This window comes from Triticum aestivum, chromosome 4B, assembly GCF_018294505.1.
Source record: "Triticum aestivum cultivar Chinese Spring chromosome 4B, IWGSC CS RefSeq v2.1, whole genome shotgun sequence".
NCBI classification, from domain to species: domain Eukaryota; kingdom Viridiplantae; phylum Streptophyta; class Magnoliopsida; order Poales; family Poaceae; genus Triticum; species Triticum aestivum.
In genome coordinates, this window is record NC_057804.1 from 651,652,987 (window position 1) to 651,669,523 (window position 16,537).

A 16,537-nucleotide genomic window follows, 5' to 3' on the forward strand; every position below is an offset into this window, starting at 1 on the left:
TAGCCCCCCCCGCCACACAGATCTGGCCTGGACCTCAAGTTCCAAATAAGGAATAATGAAAAAACCATAATAAATGGCATGCCTTGGACCTCAAGGGCAATTAACTCAAAACAACGTACAATTGGGAGGTTGGGCAGTGCCTCTCCTCTTTGCGGCAAGATGAGGGTCTATTTACATGGGAGAGATATGGCAGGTTACACTAATATCAAGTAGAAAGACATGTACCCAATTTACATGGGAGGAATCGTGTATAACAGAAAAATATCTAAAGCTGATGAACCTGAGATTATTCTTGACCTGATATGCTTCACAACTTATAACCTGAAAACATTGTATACTTGACATGGCTATTGCAGAAGATAAGCATCAGATCAGGTTGATATAAGAGGTGTGCAAAAATAACAACGCACAAACACAAGGGATAACCAACTAATTATGTGACTATTAACAGGAAACATCACATGTGCAATAATCTAAAGTAGGTGGTTGCGGACATACACATGCACAATAATCTGAATATATACAATGCATAATTGGAAGCGTTAATTCCCTCCAATGGGTTGGCGTTGCACATCATAATATTTACTCACCATATTAATCCTTATCATTGATGGCCGTTGTTGCACAATAAACAGAGCTGAGCATGGCAAGACCACATGACTGAACTACAGCTGCCACGATTCATCGACAAATGCCTGAAATGCTACAATAAGGTCACTTACCTAGTCGTGTCAGGATAGCATGTAGTGATCCACTCCTGGGATCATTCTCTAGTACAGGTACTTGGTCGACAAAACGATTGATATAGTCCAAGAGTCCATTGCAGAGGGTCCATGTCATGTGAGTTCAACTCGCAGAAAATCTTCAAAATCTTAACAACGTTGAATTGAAGGAAGAAGACATGGGAAAGCTCGATGTCCCACAAGCACCCGGTTCTCCATCTCCATATGGCATATATGAACCTGCCATCCATTGAACCTGTCGTCCGTTGAGTATATTGCGGCACGTACCACCATCGTGGAACACATGCCATCCATCATCAGCAAATTGTGATGTTATTCAAGTCATGGTCGCAATAAGCTGAACTTACTTTTACCTGTACTTTATCCAGGGACAAACTTAGGCAGGGGGAGGCCTGACAGTGATGTTGATCCGGTGTTAGTGCCTTGCATCAGAACTTGAGGTGGCGGCGGCTGACGCTAGGGTAGTCGACGAGGACGTCGCAATTGGGTTGCCGCCAAAACAGTGTGAATAGCTGGATATCTATGCATCAACACATCACTATTGAAGACACATCAGACAAACCTCTAATTAGCAGTTGAGCGGGTTCTTGCCTATGGGCCTTACAGATATACGTGCCTCGCCCCCAAGCCCACCAACAGTGCATAGAAAGTTGGCCGCGTGCCCCTGCCATCTACTATATCACGCACGCCAGAAAGACCCAAGCCAGTCCGAGGCACTGGACGAAACGGCTGTGTGCAACGACTGCACTAAGGGCCGTGGTCTCGACCTGGAGACCATACCCGCTGCCTTGGATTAATCCCCGTCTTCATCCTCCTTGTCGGTAAAAAGATTCTTCCCGAAAACACCTAACAACTGATTAGTAAGATTGGAAGCCACGACACTCCAAAATCCAATCACAACCAATATACATGATGGCAGATGGCTCAGTATAAGACCACAAGAAATAAACCAATTGCCAGAGACTGAAGTACAACCAAGGCTTCAGATTGCAAATAAAATAAAATAAAATATGCTCCATTATTTTAGCTAATATAACAGGAAAAGGTATTATTAGTTTTTTTCGCATTGCCAGTGATGTATATGCTTGTAACATAATCACAGTCTCTTCAAAAATTAACACATCACTTCTCATTTTAGAAAGTTTTGAGTGATACAGGCATATAAATATAAGACTTAACTCAATTGCCAATAATGTGAGCTTGACTGAACTAATGGATAGTGTGATGCATTCCCCAATCATTTGACTTTGAAATTTCAGAAATGGGAAGATTATAACTAACCAGTTGAAAGACACTTCAGTCAAAGATGCCAGTACAACTCCATCGAAAAATGCTACGAGAGACCCCACTACCAGTAAATAAGGTGTCTGCAAGAACAAAACAACATAAGTATCTTTTTCTGCGTATTTCATTTGTCAGTACGGACCACTTATGAAAGCTTGAAATAAATACTTGTCCAAGGAAGAAGACAGAGAGTAGACAAGGGCACCATGGTGTGCGTCAAGGAGACAACCACCTTTCCCAAAAATCAGTTTCCTGTTTGTGTGTCTCGAGCCTTCAGGGACAATGTTCTTTTTCCTTCCTCATTTAGTGCCAATAGCAGGTGGGTTGGCGTTTGATTGATGTGCCTCAGCTTTCTTCTGGAAAAGCACATTGGCTCAGCTTCAGCTTCACATGTAGTTAAGTGAAGAAGAAGAAGAAACGATAACACGCGGTATATATGTCCATACTTTAGTCAGTCAAAGTAATCTTTTTGAAAGTTTTGTTCAGCTATTGAATATATAAGTCGAACATTCATTATAACACTAAAAGCCTCTTCTGCTGCTCCGTCAATAATAGTCTAGAAATAGCAAGCAAGTGAACAAAATACAGTGATGTGTGTGTAGATTGTCAGGATTCATCATTGCATATCATTTTTCTCTGGATACTACATATGCAAGCACATGATATTGATATGCCAACATTTCTGAATAAGCGCCATATTTTCAGCTATGCTAAAACTCAAAAAATACATAAGCTCGGAAAATCCATGAAGGAAAGAAAACTCAGAAATACAGAAGTTCTAAAACATGTAGACTTGTTCATACTAAATTAGTACCCACCTTTACCCATCAATACTACTTGTTTATTTTGACGAACTGTCAAACCTGTAAGGAATTTGTTTACTTCTATAAATACATTAATAACATTATGAAAGACGCATTTAGGTACAGAGTTATAGGTAACTAACATGAATTGGATATTGTAGGCCCCTGTATATATCTGTCTCAAGTCTTAACAGCTCCAGCTCTTAGACAAACATAAAAACAATGTTAAATTCAAATGCCTTAAAAACCACATGAATGAAATTTTGTATCGACCTGAACAACTGTCAAGTCACACACCAAAAACGTCTATTATAGGATAGGAATTTTGTTGCTTCCCTCCAACCCCAATTGTAATCAAATTCTGACAAAAGAGTGAATTACCAGAGTGATCAATCGCCTGAAGGACTTGAAATCACATTGATCAATCTACATTCTTCCTCAGGTATTTACTTTGAAACCGGGTTTGCCATGTTGCTTACAGAAGAGAAATGCTAGAAGCAGAAACTTCAGGTCTCTAACAAGTCCAAAGTCAAACAAATTCAGAAGTTACTTACTGTTCATTTCACTAACCAAGCAAAAACTAATCAAGGAAACTCACATGTGGGGAAATCCTCAAATTTTTGCAGTCCCAACTTAGAACTGAGAGAACTAAGTGAAAGTAGCACATTTCTTCTACGCACCGCAACGGTCTTGTATGAAAGAAAAATAAGAGTGTCACTTGGCTTCACCATGTACCTATATTTTGTTAGCACCACGACGCAAGTTGAGAGGTGAGAGGTGATTCATTTTTCAAGAGAATTAGTCAAACTCTAATATCTTCACCATGTACTGAACTTTGTCGAGATGAGATGATTCAGTTGCTTAGTTTACAAAGGTTAGATGATCTGATTTGATCAATTTTCCACTTAAACTAAATATCATTAAACTTCGGTTCAACTAAGCAGGGTGACATTCTGGGAGGCGTGGTGACCTTTTCCTCAGAGGTAGTTTTATGTTTCTTGCTTTTCACCTCTATATTTTGAGTACCACCCAAATATATTTAACAAGAAATACTTACAGTACTAAACCTGACCATTCCTTGAGAATACACAACAGGAATCATCAATATTTTCAACAACGGCCTGGTTGCCTCTAATGAGAACCACACATATTGAGTTTCCTTCTTATAGGGGCCCAAGATAAGGTGCCTGCAAAATAAGTCCCAAACTAAGGTACAATACGGAAACAAAATATCCAAAATTGTGTTAAAAAATATGCTATAAAGCAGTGAATGCCAACACTCTATTCTACCCTTTTTATAATCAAGAAAAGCACCAAGAGAGCACAAAGCCAAGTAATGCATAGCAGATGAGTAAGTGGTCCTAGAAATGACAATACCTTTACAATTTAAAAATCAAAGATATCAAGAACATGTTGTGTCTACAAGTACATATGCACTTTAATTGCTTACTTCTAGGCTTCAACATGTAATCTATTTCCAGGAACCTCGTTCAGCTAGCAAGATTTCTCACACAATATTATTTTTTAGAACCATATAGACTCAGTAACAATCAAAGTCAAATAATGGTTGCCTGTGGTGGACAATCACAGTAACAAGCTTTCTAGACTCGGCAACAATATTGTCAAGCATATGAGTATCTTTGTTTTGATAATCAGGATACATGTGGTGGATAAACAGGTGCAGGAGCTCATTATTTAGGTGAGTGCAGATTTCCAAGTATGAGCACAAGAAACTCTTCTGTTGTAATACACTCTAGCTATGCCTGAAACAAATAGGATTATTGGAGGCTTGCTCAACAAATTGTTACCCGAGTATTCACCTTCGTCCATTTTGAACAAATGGGCTGGATAGATTAGTTAGTACTTCCAAAATGAAAATAAGATCACATGTGAAGAAAATATTATCCAAACCTTCTTTCCCCGACACTATGAGAAATTTAGCTCTCTCACATATATAGATGAATGCATTATGAGAAAGTTTATCCCAACCATGAGAGATTGAGATTTATTCAATAGGATAGATAAAACTTATAAGCAACCATTTTAGAAATGTAATAAAGACCTAAAGTGCACTCTCAAGTTACCTTTACCATAGTTTCTACAAAGGCCAATCCAATACCTCCCTGAATTGTTTAGCCCAGCACTGCTGGCCTCTTTTCCTTCATCCCTATCACCCCGCAATGTAGGAAACTCCACTGAAATATTAAGATGTATATAAAAATCAGAATTCAAGCAGTTAGAATTTAGTAATGAACAATTAGGGTACTGCATAATATATTGCAATAGCTCATTAGGGTTAGGCCTCCGCAGTGAAGATGTCTTAGAAAATTACTGAAAGTGGCTATCAACCATGAATAAAATCGTTTCTCGCTTCATGGGCCAACTCTTACCAGAAACAGTGTGTGCTTCTGAATTCAGCGTGCAGAATACTACAGGCCGCATGTCAGTTTATTGCTTGCTGAACATACCACCACTAGTAGAAAACATGGCTAACGTTCGGTCCTGGCCAGCCCATTAGTCCTGGTTCTTCAAGAACCGGGACCCATGGGGGGTATTAGACCCGGTTCGTGAGCCCAGGGGGCCGGCCGGGCCTCGTCGGCATTGGTCCCGGTTCGTGTGGAACCATTTGTCCCGGTTCAAGCCACGAACAGATGTGGAATGGAAATGGTGTATGTGTGTGGGATGAGCACAGACAGGAGGAATTTAACCTACACGCGTTGTTGTTTGTAACCATCAACGATTGGACCGCTCTCAGTAACCTTTCAGGACAGACAAACAAGGGATACCATGCATGCACACACTGTTTAGCTGACACCGAAAGTATATACCTGGAAGCTGCAAGAAGAATGTGTACCTGGGCCATCGTCGATTTCTTCCGACCAACCATCAATGTTGAAAGAAAGGCAAGCATTTCAAAGGCGAGGCAGATCATCGGAAGAACCCGCCATGCGTACCAGTGATCACGTACTTGCCATGGTCAATGATTTACACGTAATCTTTGGAAAGGGTCTTGGCGGATTAGCTGTTCCGAGTGACGTTGAGGGACATGCACCTATGTGGAAGAAGAAATCTATATTTTGGGACCTACCCTACTGGAAAGACCTAAAGGTCCGCTCTTCGATCGACGTGATGCACGTGACGAAGAACCTTTGCGCGAACCTGCTAAGCTTCTTGGGCATGTATGGGAAGACAAAAGATACAGCTGAGGCATGGGAGGACCTGCAATGTTTGCACGAAAAAGACGGCATGCCTCCAAAGTAGTACGAAGGTCCTGCCAGCTACGCTCTTACCAAAGAAGAGAAGGAAATCTTCTTTGAATGCCTGCTTAGTATGAAGGTCCCGACTGGCTTCTCGTCGAATATAAAGGGAATAATAAATATGGCAGAGAAAAAGTTTCAGAACCTAAAGTCTCATGACTGCCACATGATTATGACGTAACTGCTTCCGGTTGCATTGAGGGGGCTTCTACCGGAAAATGTCCGATTAGCCATTGTGAAGCTATGTGCATTCCTCAATGCAATCTCTCAGAAGGTGATCGATCCAGAAATCATACCAAGGCTAAGGATTGATGTGGTGCAATGTCTTGTCAGTTTCGAGCTGGTGTTCCCACCATCCTTCTTCAATATCATGACACACGTCCTAGTTAATCTAGTTGATGAGATTGTCATTCTGGGCCCCATATTTCTACACAATATGTACCCCTTTCACTACAAGAAATATGTCAACTAGTGACCTTCTGTCAGTGACCCTGGAAGAATTGGTCATAGATCTATGACCATTTGAGACCAATTGGTCAAAAGCTATTCGGGGGGCTCCAAACCCTAAACCATTGCGACCATTTTGGTCAGAAAGGTCGTAATTTCCTTACACAAAATGGTCACAAAGCAAACAGTGCAGGTCCGCTGCCTTATTTCTAGTTGTTAACGACCAATATAGATGTTCATAGCCTTGTAGATTGTGGTGGGTTGTGATGACTAGGCGCCATCTCATCAGTTTTGCCTATGTGTCATGTCCATGTGTCAATTTTTGCCCTAGGTTGTGAAGCAACCTATATTTCTGTGATTCCAAAAATTCCCAAAAAATTCTCATAAATTATTTGGATCATATCTTCATCAAATATGTCAAAAGCCTTCCTTTCCTAGTTCAAAAATAACTCAACAATATTCATTTTCCTATCTTGTTCAGAGGAGCACTTTGTGAAGGAAGTGTTATTTATATATTCTTGATTTCCCTAAATATTTGTGAAGATAGTCTTCTTAGTAACTGATCATCCTCAGCCAAAACTCACGCCCAATAGCCATGTGCATTTCGTGTACCGCAAATCAAACACTTGGCTGCTTATTCATGTTTGAGCATCGATCGGTCTCCTCGTGAGAATCTTATGTTGTGATTTTCTTCCTACAACCTAATTGGGGAGTGCCCAACCCACTAGACATGCCTAGGCCTCCCAGAACACATGGCAATGCCACGGTCACGCAGTGACCACGCGTCGGGCATGGGAGCTTACGCGCTCTAGAGTTGGGGCCCTTGGCCACCGTCCAAACCTCGATGTCTCGCCATAAAACTATGTATTTCTGATTAAATAGATACTTATTTACCTAGAAATGATTTTTGGAAACAATAAAGAGCAAACTATGAGGCAGCTGCAGTTCAAATTTGACCCGCTTCCACCTGAATCGACGGGAATATGTCTTTTTCACCAGAGATGGATCAAAACGTTTTACACCCAACCATTTTGTCAATTTTTCATTAAATATGGCCTAGTATTTTATAAAATTGATTAGGTCCAATTTTGCAACAAATATATGGTAGGTCCTTCACAAAAAAACTCATTTCGGGCACTCGGAAAATGGAAAATGTAATTTCCGTGAAAAGAAAATGAAAAGTCCCATAGGCAACATTGTTTGGAATTCCAAGATGCACCCTTCTGCACAATATGAGATCATTTGAACAAACTATGCCATGAATGCGGCCATAAGATTGATCATTTGGCTTGAAAGCCATGAATATTCACACATGATAGCTCATTTCTGAGAACACTTTTCAAAAATAATTACCATATTACAAGTTTATTATTTTTCCTGGAAACTTGGTCACATATAATGACACAATGCGAAGGTTTTACAATTTTTTGAATTTTTTTGAATTTTTTATGCCCGTTTCAAAATGCGGTCAAAACGGCGGGCTTGACCGTTCCTAGCTAGTGGTTCAATCTTGGAAACATTTTGGTGTTTCTATGATAAAATAGATACTTATGTACCAATAAATGGTTTTTGGAAAAAATAAATAGCAAACTATGAGGCAGCTGCAGTTCAAATTTGACCTGTTTCCAACTGAATCGACGGAAATTTGTCTTTTTCACCAGAGATGGATCAAAACTTTTTACACCCAACCATTTTGTCAATTGTGCATTAAACATGGCCTAGTATTTTATAAAATTGATTAGGTCCATTTTTGCAACAATTATTTGGTAGTTCCTTCACAAAAAAACCTCATTTCGGGCACTCGGAAAATGGAAAATGTATTTTCCGTGCAAAGAAAATGAAAACTTCCTTAGGCAACATTATTTGGAATTCCAAGATGCACCCTTGTGAACAATATGAGATCATTTGAACAAACTATGCCATGAATGTGGCCATAATATTGATCATTTGACTTGAAAGCCATGAATCTTCACGCATGATAGCTCATTTCTGAGAACACTTTTCAAAACATAATTACCGTATTACAAGTTTATTTTTTTTCCTGGAAACTTGGTCACATATAATGACACAATGTGAAGGTTTTCCAATTTTTTGATTTTTTTTGAATTTTTTATGCCCGTTTCAAAATGCGGTCAAAACGGCGGGCTTGACAGGAAGGTACCAAAGTAATCCAGGAGTGGATCACTGGACAGCGGTCAAGAACATCCTAAAATACCTGAAAAGGACTAAGGATATGTTTCTCATATATGGAGGTGACAAAGAGCTAGTCGTAAATGGTTACATTGATGCAAGCTTTGACACTGATCCGGACGATTCTAAATCGCAAACCGGATACGTGTTTTTATTAAACGGTGGAGCTGTAAGTTGGTGCAGTTCTAAACAAAGCGCCGTGGCGGGATCTACATGTGAAGCGGAGCACATCAAGAGACGCTTCAATTCCATTCGGGACCAAGTCCAAGTGGGAGATATAGAGATTTGCAAAATACATACGGATCTGAATGTTGCAGATCCGTTGACTAAGCCTCTCTCACGAGCAAAACATGATCAACACCAAGACTCCATGGGTGTTAGAATCATTACTATGTAATCTAGATTATTGACTCTAGTGCAAGTGGGAGACTGAAGGAAATATGCCCTAGAGGCAATAATAAAGTTATTATTTATTTCCTCATATCATGATAAATGTTTATTATTCATGCTAGAATTGTATTAACCGGAAACATGATACATGTGTGAATACATAGACAAACATATAGTCACTAGTATGCCTCTACTTGACTAACTCATTAATCAAAGATGGTTATGTTTCCTAACCATAGACATGTGTTGTCATTTGATTAATGGGATCACATCATTAGAAGAATGATGTGATTGACATGACCCATTCCGTTAGCCTAGCACTTGATCGTTTAGTATACTGCTATTGCTTTCTTCATGACCTATACATGTTCCTGTAACTATGAGAAATATGCAACTCCCGTTTACCGGAGGAACACTTTGGGTACTACCAAACGTCACAACGTAACTGGGTGATTATAAAGGAGTACTACAGGTGTCTCCGAAGGTACATGTTGAGTTGTCGTATTTCGAGATTAGGTTTTGTCACTCCGATTGTCGGAGAGGTATCTCTGGGCCCTCTCGGTAATGCACATCACTATAAGCCTTGCAAGCAATGTGACCAAATGAGTTGGTTACGGGATGATGCATTACGGAACGAGTAAAGAGACTTGCCGGTAATGAGATTGAACTAGGTATTGGATACCGACGATCAAATCTCGGGCAAGTAACATACCGATGACAAAGGGAACAACGTATGTTGTTATGCGGTTTGACCGATAAAGATCTTCGTAGAATATGTAGGAACCAATATGGGCATCCAGGTTCAACTATTGGTTATTGACCAAGAATGGTTCTAGGTCATGTCTACATAGTTCTCGAACCCGTAGGGTCCGCACGCTTAACATTACGATGACAGTTTTATTATGAGTTTATAAGTTTTGATGTACCGAAGTTTGTTCGGAGTCCCGGATGTGATCACGGACATGACGAGGAGTCTCGAAATGGTCGAGACATAAAGATTGATATATTGGAAGCCTATGTTTGGACATCGGAAAGGTTCCGGGTGAAATCGGGATTTTACCGGAACACCGGGGGGTTACCGAAACCCTCCCGGGGGTTAATGGGCCTTAGTGGGCCATGAGGGAGAAGAGGAGGGCCGGCCAGGGCAGGCCGCGCCCCCCTCCCCCTAGTCCGAATAGGACAAGGAAGGGGGGGGGGGGCGCCCCCCTTTCCTCTTCCCCCCCTTTCCTTCTCCACCAAGGCAAGAGGGGGGAGTCCTACTCCCGGTGGGAGTAGGAATCCTCCAGGCACACCCCAAGGGGGCCGGCCGCACCTCTCCCTCCCTCCTTTATATACGGGGCAGGGGGGCACCCCATAACACACAAGTTGATCTACGGATCGTTCCTTAGCCGTGTGCGGTGCCCCCCTCCACCATATTCCACCTCGATCATATCGTCGCGGAGTTTAGGTGAAGCCCTGCGCCGGTAGAGAATCATCATCGTCACCACGCCCTCGTGCTGACGGAACTCATCCCCGAAGCTTTGCTGGATCGGAGCCCGGGGATCGTCATCGAGCTGAACGTGTGCTGAACTCGGAGGTGCCGTACGTTCGGTGCTTGGATCGGTCGGATCGTGAAGACGTACGACTACATCAACCGCGTTGTCATAACGCTTCCGCTTACGGTCTACGAGGGTACGTGGACGGACACTCTCCCCTCTCGTTGCTATGCCATCACCATGATCTTGCGTGTACGTAGGAAATTTTTTGAAATTACTATGTTCCCCAACAACTCTCTCGTCGATCTCCACCCACATATGGAATATAATCACATCGTAAGAGCATCTCCAACAGCGCAAAAATTTCGCACCCTAAAATAGTTTTAGTCCGTAACTGCAGCACTTTTAGCACGCTGGGCCGAACGTTAGTTTAGCAGATTTCCAAAAACGCGCGCTCAAAAAACAACATAGTGTAAACTGTGAAGCGCGCGCAATCCGGCGCCTCAAAATTGCAGCTTTTGATAGCGTTTTTCAGCGTGCGTCCAATCCTTTTTTGCGCCCCGCACTATTTTACAGCTTCTGCTGTAGCTGTCCGGCGCCCAAAAAACCCGAATTTTAGCGCGCGGAGCAGTTTTTGGGCGCCTGTTAGAGATGCTCTGTGGCCAAACTCCAACACGCGAAACATGTGCCGGCCGGCCACTGTATCTTTTGAAGGCTGGCTACTGTGCCGGCCGCTGGCTTTATTGTCAGAGATAAAACTTGTCCACTCTGAAGGCTGGTTCCTGCGCCGGTCACTGGCTTTATTGCCGGCGTCAGACTGTAGGCCACTAGTTGTGTTGTCGGCCGGCGTGAACTAGTGCGAACCGCGACCGCGGCTTAATCCTTTGTTTCTCACTTTTGCACGCACGGGGACAAGATGCGGCCGTGCGTTGGCCGTACGGCCGACGCATTCACGAATCTGGGCGGATACGGCCCCATTGCCACCCACAAACGGACGAAATCCGGACAAAGCGAACATCCGTTTGGGGTCGTGCGTTGCAGTTGGCCTAATTCGGGGGCATCTACGTACATCGCTTCTTGTATATTCTGCTTGCATGCTCATATACTACACGGTCTAATACGGAACCCTAATTTTCATCAGATTGTTCTACCTTCTCTCCCATGTATTGTAATGGCATCTTACAACTGGCAATTCAACTATCGTTGCCCATGCCCCTCCCCACCCCCCATCCCATACCCGGAGATGCGGCAGGGGCACACTCCCTCTCCTTCCTCGCCGGATCGAGATGGATGGCACATGCATGGCGGCGAATGATTCAACGCCGAGCATCTCCTCCTCCTCCCCCTCCCCCCTCCCCCCCGTCCCCAGAGAGGCGGCGGCAGCACACTCACTCTCCTTCCTCGCCAGATCCAGATGGATGGCGCATGCATGGCGGCGAATGATTCAACGCCGAGCGTCTCCTCCCCCCTACCCACACATCCTATTCAAGTGGAGTCCACTTCCTCCGTTCCTAAATATAAGTCTTTTAGAGATTCAATAAGGACTACATAAGTATGTATATATACATATTTTAGAGTGTAGACTCATTCATTTTGCTTGGTATGTAGTCCGTATTGAAATCTCTAAAAAGATTTATATTTAGGAACGGAGGTAGTACTTTGCAGCGAAGCTCACGTGGTGCCTTCCTGGCTTCTGAATGGTGGAGTGGCAAAGGCTCGGAAAAGGTGGTATGTGTTTCATTGTTGTGGACGATTTTGAGCCATTTTTGGATGGTGTCTAAATTTAGGCAATGCTCTGCACAACCAGTTGGGTGATGATTTTGTCACTTCGCTGTCTAAATCAGCTATATATAATGCTTTAAACATGTAGCTAGAAATGCTCTTAACTTCTATTTTTGTACCATGATATGAACTATAGCATTATTCAGTAAACATACGAACATCTATTAGACTAGGAGCCGAAGCGCACTTTGCCATACTCGTTTTTCTTTCTGTAGGGTTTCTTTGTTGGTTGTGCATTTGCCTGAGGGTCTTTTTGTGTCATTGTTTTCGTGGTTTTGGTATAGATGGCCACCCCACGAGAGATCCATGGAAGCGTAGATAGGGTTGAAGAGCCGACACATATATGTGGGGACATCTAGTAAATTCGACAGATTTGGTCCAACAAACTCTATATACAAACAATTATGCTTTACTTTGCTTGTTTCACCTTGTCTTTTTGTTGTGTTCTATTCCAGAAAGATCCCGTAACCTCTAGTTCTTAGGTCTATGGCAATGGCGTCCTCTCTGCATTGTGGTTTTACGAATCAACCACTCCCTCCGTTCGGAATTACTTGTCGCAGAAATGGATGTATCTAGATGTAATTTAGTTCTAGATACGTCAATTTCCGAGACAAGTAATTCCGAACGGAGGGAGTAAGGGATAATGTTTGCCCCAACTTTTGTGCGGCTACGAGTCAATTGGTTCATTTTTTCTGTTGGAGACATGAGCTGGATGAAAGATGGAAGACATTTAAGAACATATTCCAAAGGGATAAGGTTCCTCGTCCCATCTTTTGTGTGGTTACAAATCGACTGGTTTGATTTGGTTGGAGACATAAACATAATAAGAGATGGCATAAATTCGAGATCATGCAATATTTGTTCTATCTCTTTACTGAAACTATTCTGCATTAGCAATTGCATCATAAATACAAGTTAGAAGTTATATATAGAAAATGATGACACAAATTACCCAGTGATAGCGGGACTGAGTGGGACAAACATATAATCAATTTGTAATACTAAGTGTGATGTCAACGCATCACGGGCCACACAGATCATTACAGTGTGCCAACTACATCCAAAGATGTGCAACTAGCTGACACCAGTTGTGGAAAGTATTAAAAGAATCTCATTAATCATCAAAAACCACTAGGGATATAAGATGTTGTTTCAAAGTATGACCGGGATATAAGACTTCATTTTCTACCCTCTACTATCAGCTTGAAAAAGTCAACTGATACTCACGTGCCCCTCCTGTGTTGTCCACATCTCCAAGCATTTCATGTTAATTGCATTCGGTGAACGAGTCAAGCTGGGCTTGGATCCATGCCAAATGTGCAAGTTCTTTCCTTTTTGGTGCTCAACCTAGGAAGAAGTAAAAGATTGATGAAACATCAACCATCCACCCATTATGGTTTAGTTACTATACTTGTCTACAAGCGGTCGTTCCTCAAGGAGGGAAGAAGTAACCACTAAGCTAGGGATCCATAGCCTTCTCTTGCAACGATTTGGGTTGTCTATAGGTTTTTCCCATCCTAACAAGGTGTGTGCACTGGTCGCACCAAGAGAGCCAGTCTTTGGAACCTCCGCTCTCGAACACTTGCACGAGTGAGGGCGAATGAGTTTTTTAGGGAGCGTGTGCATGACTAGCTACTTTCTCCTTCACCCACTCCCTCGGCATCGGCTGCTTCATCCCCATGGCCCCGTAATAGTCTCTCACCGGATAGGAATTTGCTCATATATCCAACACATCTTGTCCCTCCAATCACAGCCACATGCATCTAAGCCTTACAAATATCACATAGGGTAGCCAGGTTCGAGCCAGGTAAGATATACTCCCTTCGTCCGGAATTACTTGTTATCAAAATAAATAAAAATGGATGTATTTAGAAATACATTTAGATACAATCCATTTAAGTGACAAGTATATTCGGACGGAGGGAATACATTATACGTATAGTGTAGCTAGGTCGGAGCGACGCCCCAGGCCAACCTCACAGCTACAGTGCCAAACAATGCTACTTTCAGTCACTGAAGAATCATGTCGCCACACCTCAAACCATGGTCCACATTTCTTGGGCCTGGCTACGCCCTACGTGTGTCATTGTTACCTGAATTATTAAAGTAGCACATCTCGATCGGATCACTTCATATTCCCATCATCCCTAAAAAGAAATACCATATCTCCATCGACTCTCCACCAATCAAAACCGTGTAATAATCCTGCAAAATATGGACCCGGCGTGCTCCACGCTCTAAATGCGACCCCACCAATGACACCGACCCCCTCCCAAGAAAAAAAATCATATAAATAAGTAATCATCTATAATATATCCAACATATCTATCACATGAGTAATTTTTAGAAAAAGAAAAAAAAACACATGTATCCCCTCAAATCACAACCATGCCCTTTCAAATATCACATGACAGGTTCCACGCTCAAAATGTGGCCCCGTCATTGACATCAAAACCCCCTTTGTCCTTCTGTCACTCTCTACCTTGCAATCCAGGACATAAAATATATGGAGTTAAGAATGGTAACACTATGCAGTACATATGGTAAACGGGAATGCTAAAGATCCACCATCAGATTTTTAAGCATGACAAATCGAAAGCTTTTTATGGCAAATTATGTTGTCGTGAGGATGACAATTTGCTTTAGCAAGCATGCCAATTCCTGGCGAAAAACTAACATGACAGAGATTTGTCATGCTTGCTAAAGGAAATTACCATCCTCGCGACAATATAATTTGCTATCTCGCATGTTCGATCTGCCATGCTAAAAAAAATCTACTGTTTGATTTGTAGCGAAATCCTATGATAGACTAGTACAATGCCCGTGCGTTGCCACGGGCCTTTTAATTTTTTTCCTGATTGCATACATAAGCATAATGCACTTCCAATTTCACATGTATAGAAAAATTTTACAGTAACAATCGAAAAATGTACTTGATGCAATGTATTTTTATTATTCCACTTCACTTGCATCTCCTAAAACATCAGGAATATTGTCTTGAGCTTCCTTCGCACAGTACTTGAGCAATTATAGTAAAAAAATCTTTGTTGACTTGTAACCATCCTGCATGAGTACTTCATACAGTTAGCATGAAGATTTCACATGAAAATGTAAGAACGTGCAAACATAGAGTACTCAACTTGTAAATTGGATGAACCAATTTTTTACCATTCCATGAGAGCACATTAAAATAAAAAGCAAAATAACTCAACACATTACTGGAATAAATAAATATTTATTATCTCGATTATAATGATGATAAATAATTGTATGTATCTTGAATATAAAAATAGAATAGACAAATATGAACAGCCTCCCACAAAAAGGAAAAGCCACTCACCTCTTGCCACACAAGCACATCACACATCCCTTATCCCCACCGTATAAGGCACAACTTCAACAACTCACATGGCGTAGTCTTCACCTTCTCTCCCTGCCACTGCGCCTCTTGTCCCGCCACAACACGTCCCCCGACTCCTCTCCCCACCAGCCATCGCTTCCTTTCCCTGTCTATGGGTCGATCTGTAGCATAGATCAACGACAATTGCTGGCCTAAATTCTATTGTCTGCACGCGGTGGCTGGTGGACCACGCCTGACCGAGGAAAGCAACAATAGGGCCATAGGTAACAGGCATCGACAACATCGGTGGAACCAGAAACAATGCCATCAAACATGAGCGGCGACCTTGACCAAGCTCCATGTAGGTTAGTTCTTCCCCTTTCTTGTCATGTTTTGTCTCTGTTCTTAAATGAATTATTCATATATTCAACAAACGTAAAGAAAAATAAAAATCTCACGTGTATCTATCAAATAAAAATTGTGCAGCAAACTTGCAGTGAACTTCGCTGATAGTGAATTTAATTGCTTATATGATGAATGCAGAAAGAATTTCTAAGAGATAGTAACAACTGACATGAAGTAAATCCGGTAGTCCATTGTTGATTAGAAATGTATGCTAATATGGCTCATTGATGCAACAGAACAAAGGAAGGGTTGCACTTGAAGATCAAATATGACAACTCTGAGCAGTCTATGGTCACAAATTGTTTAGGCCCTAGATCTCAAGCATCAACTCTAACAGGAAGGGAATAAAGTGAACCAACTTCACAAGAAACAAAAATATTGGATTTCTATTTATATGATATGGGAGTCATAGACAATTGAC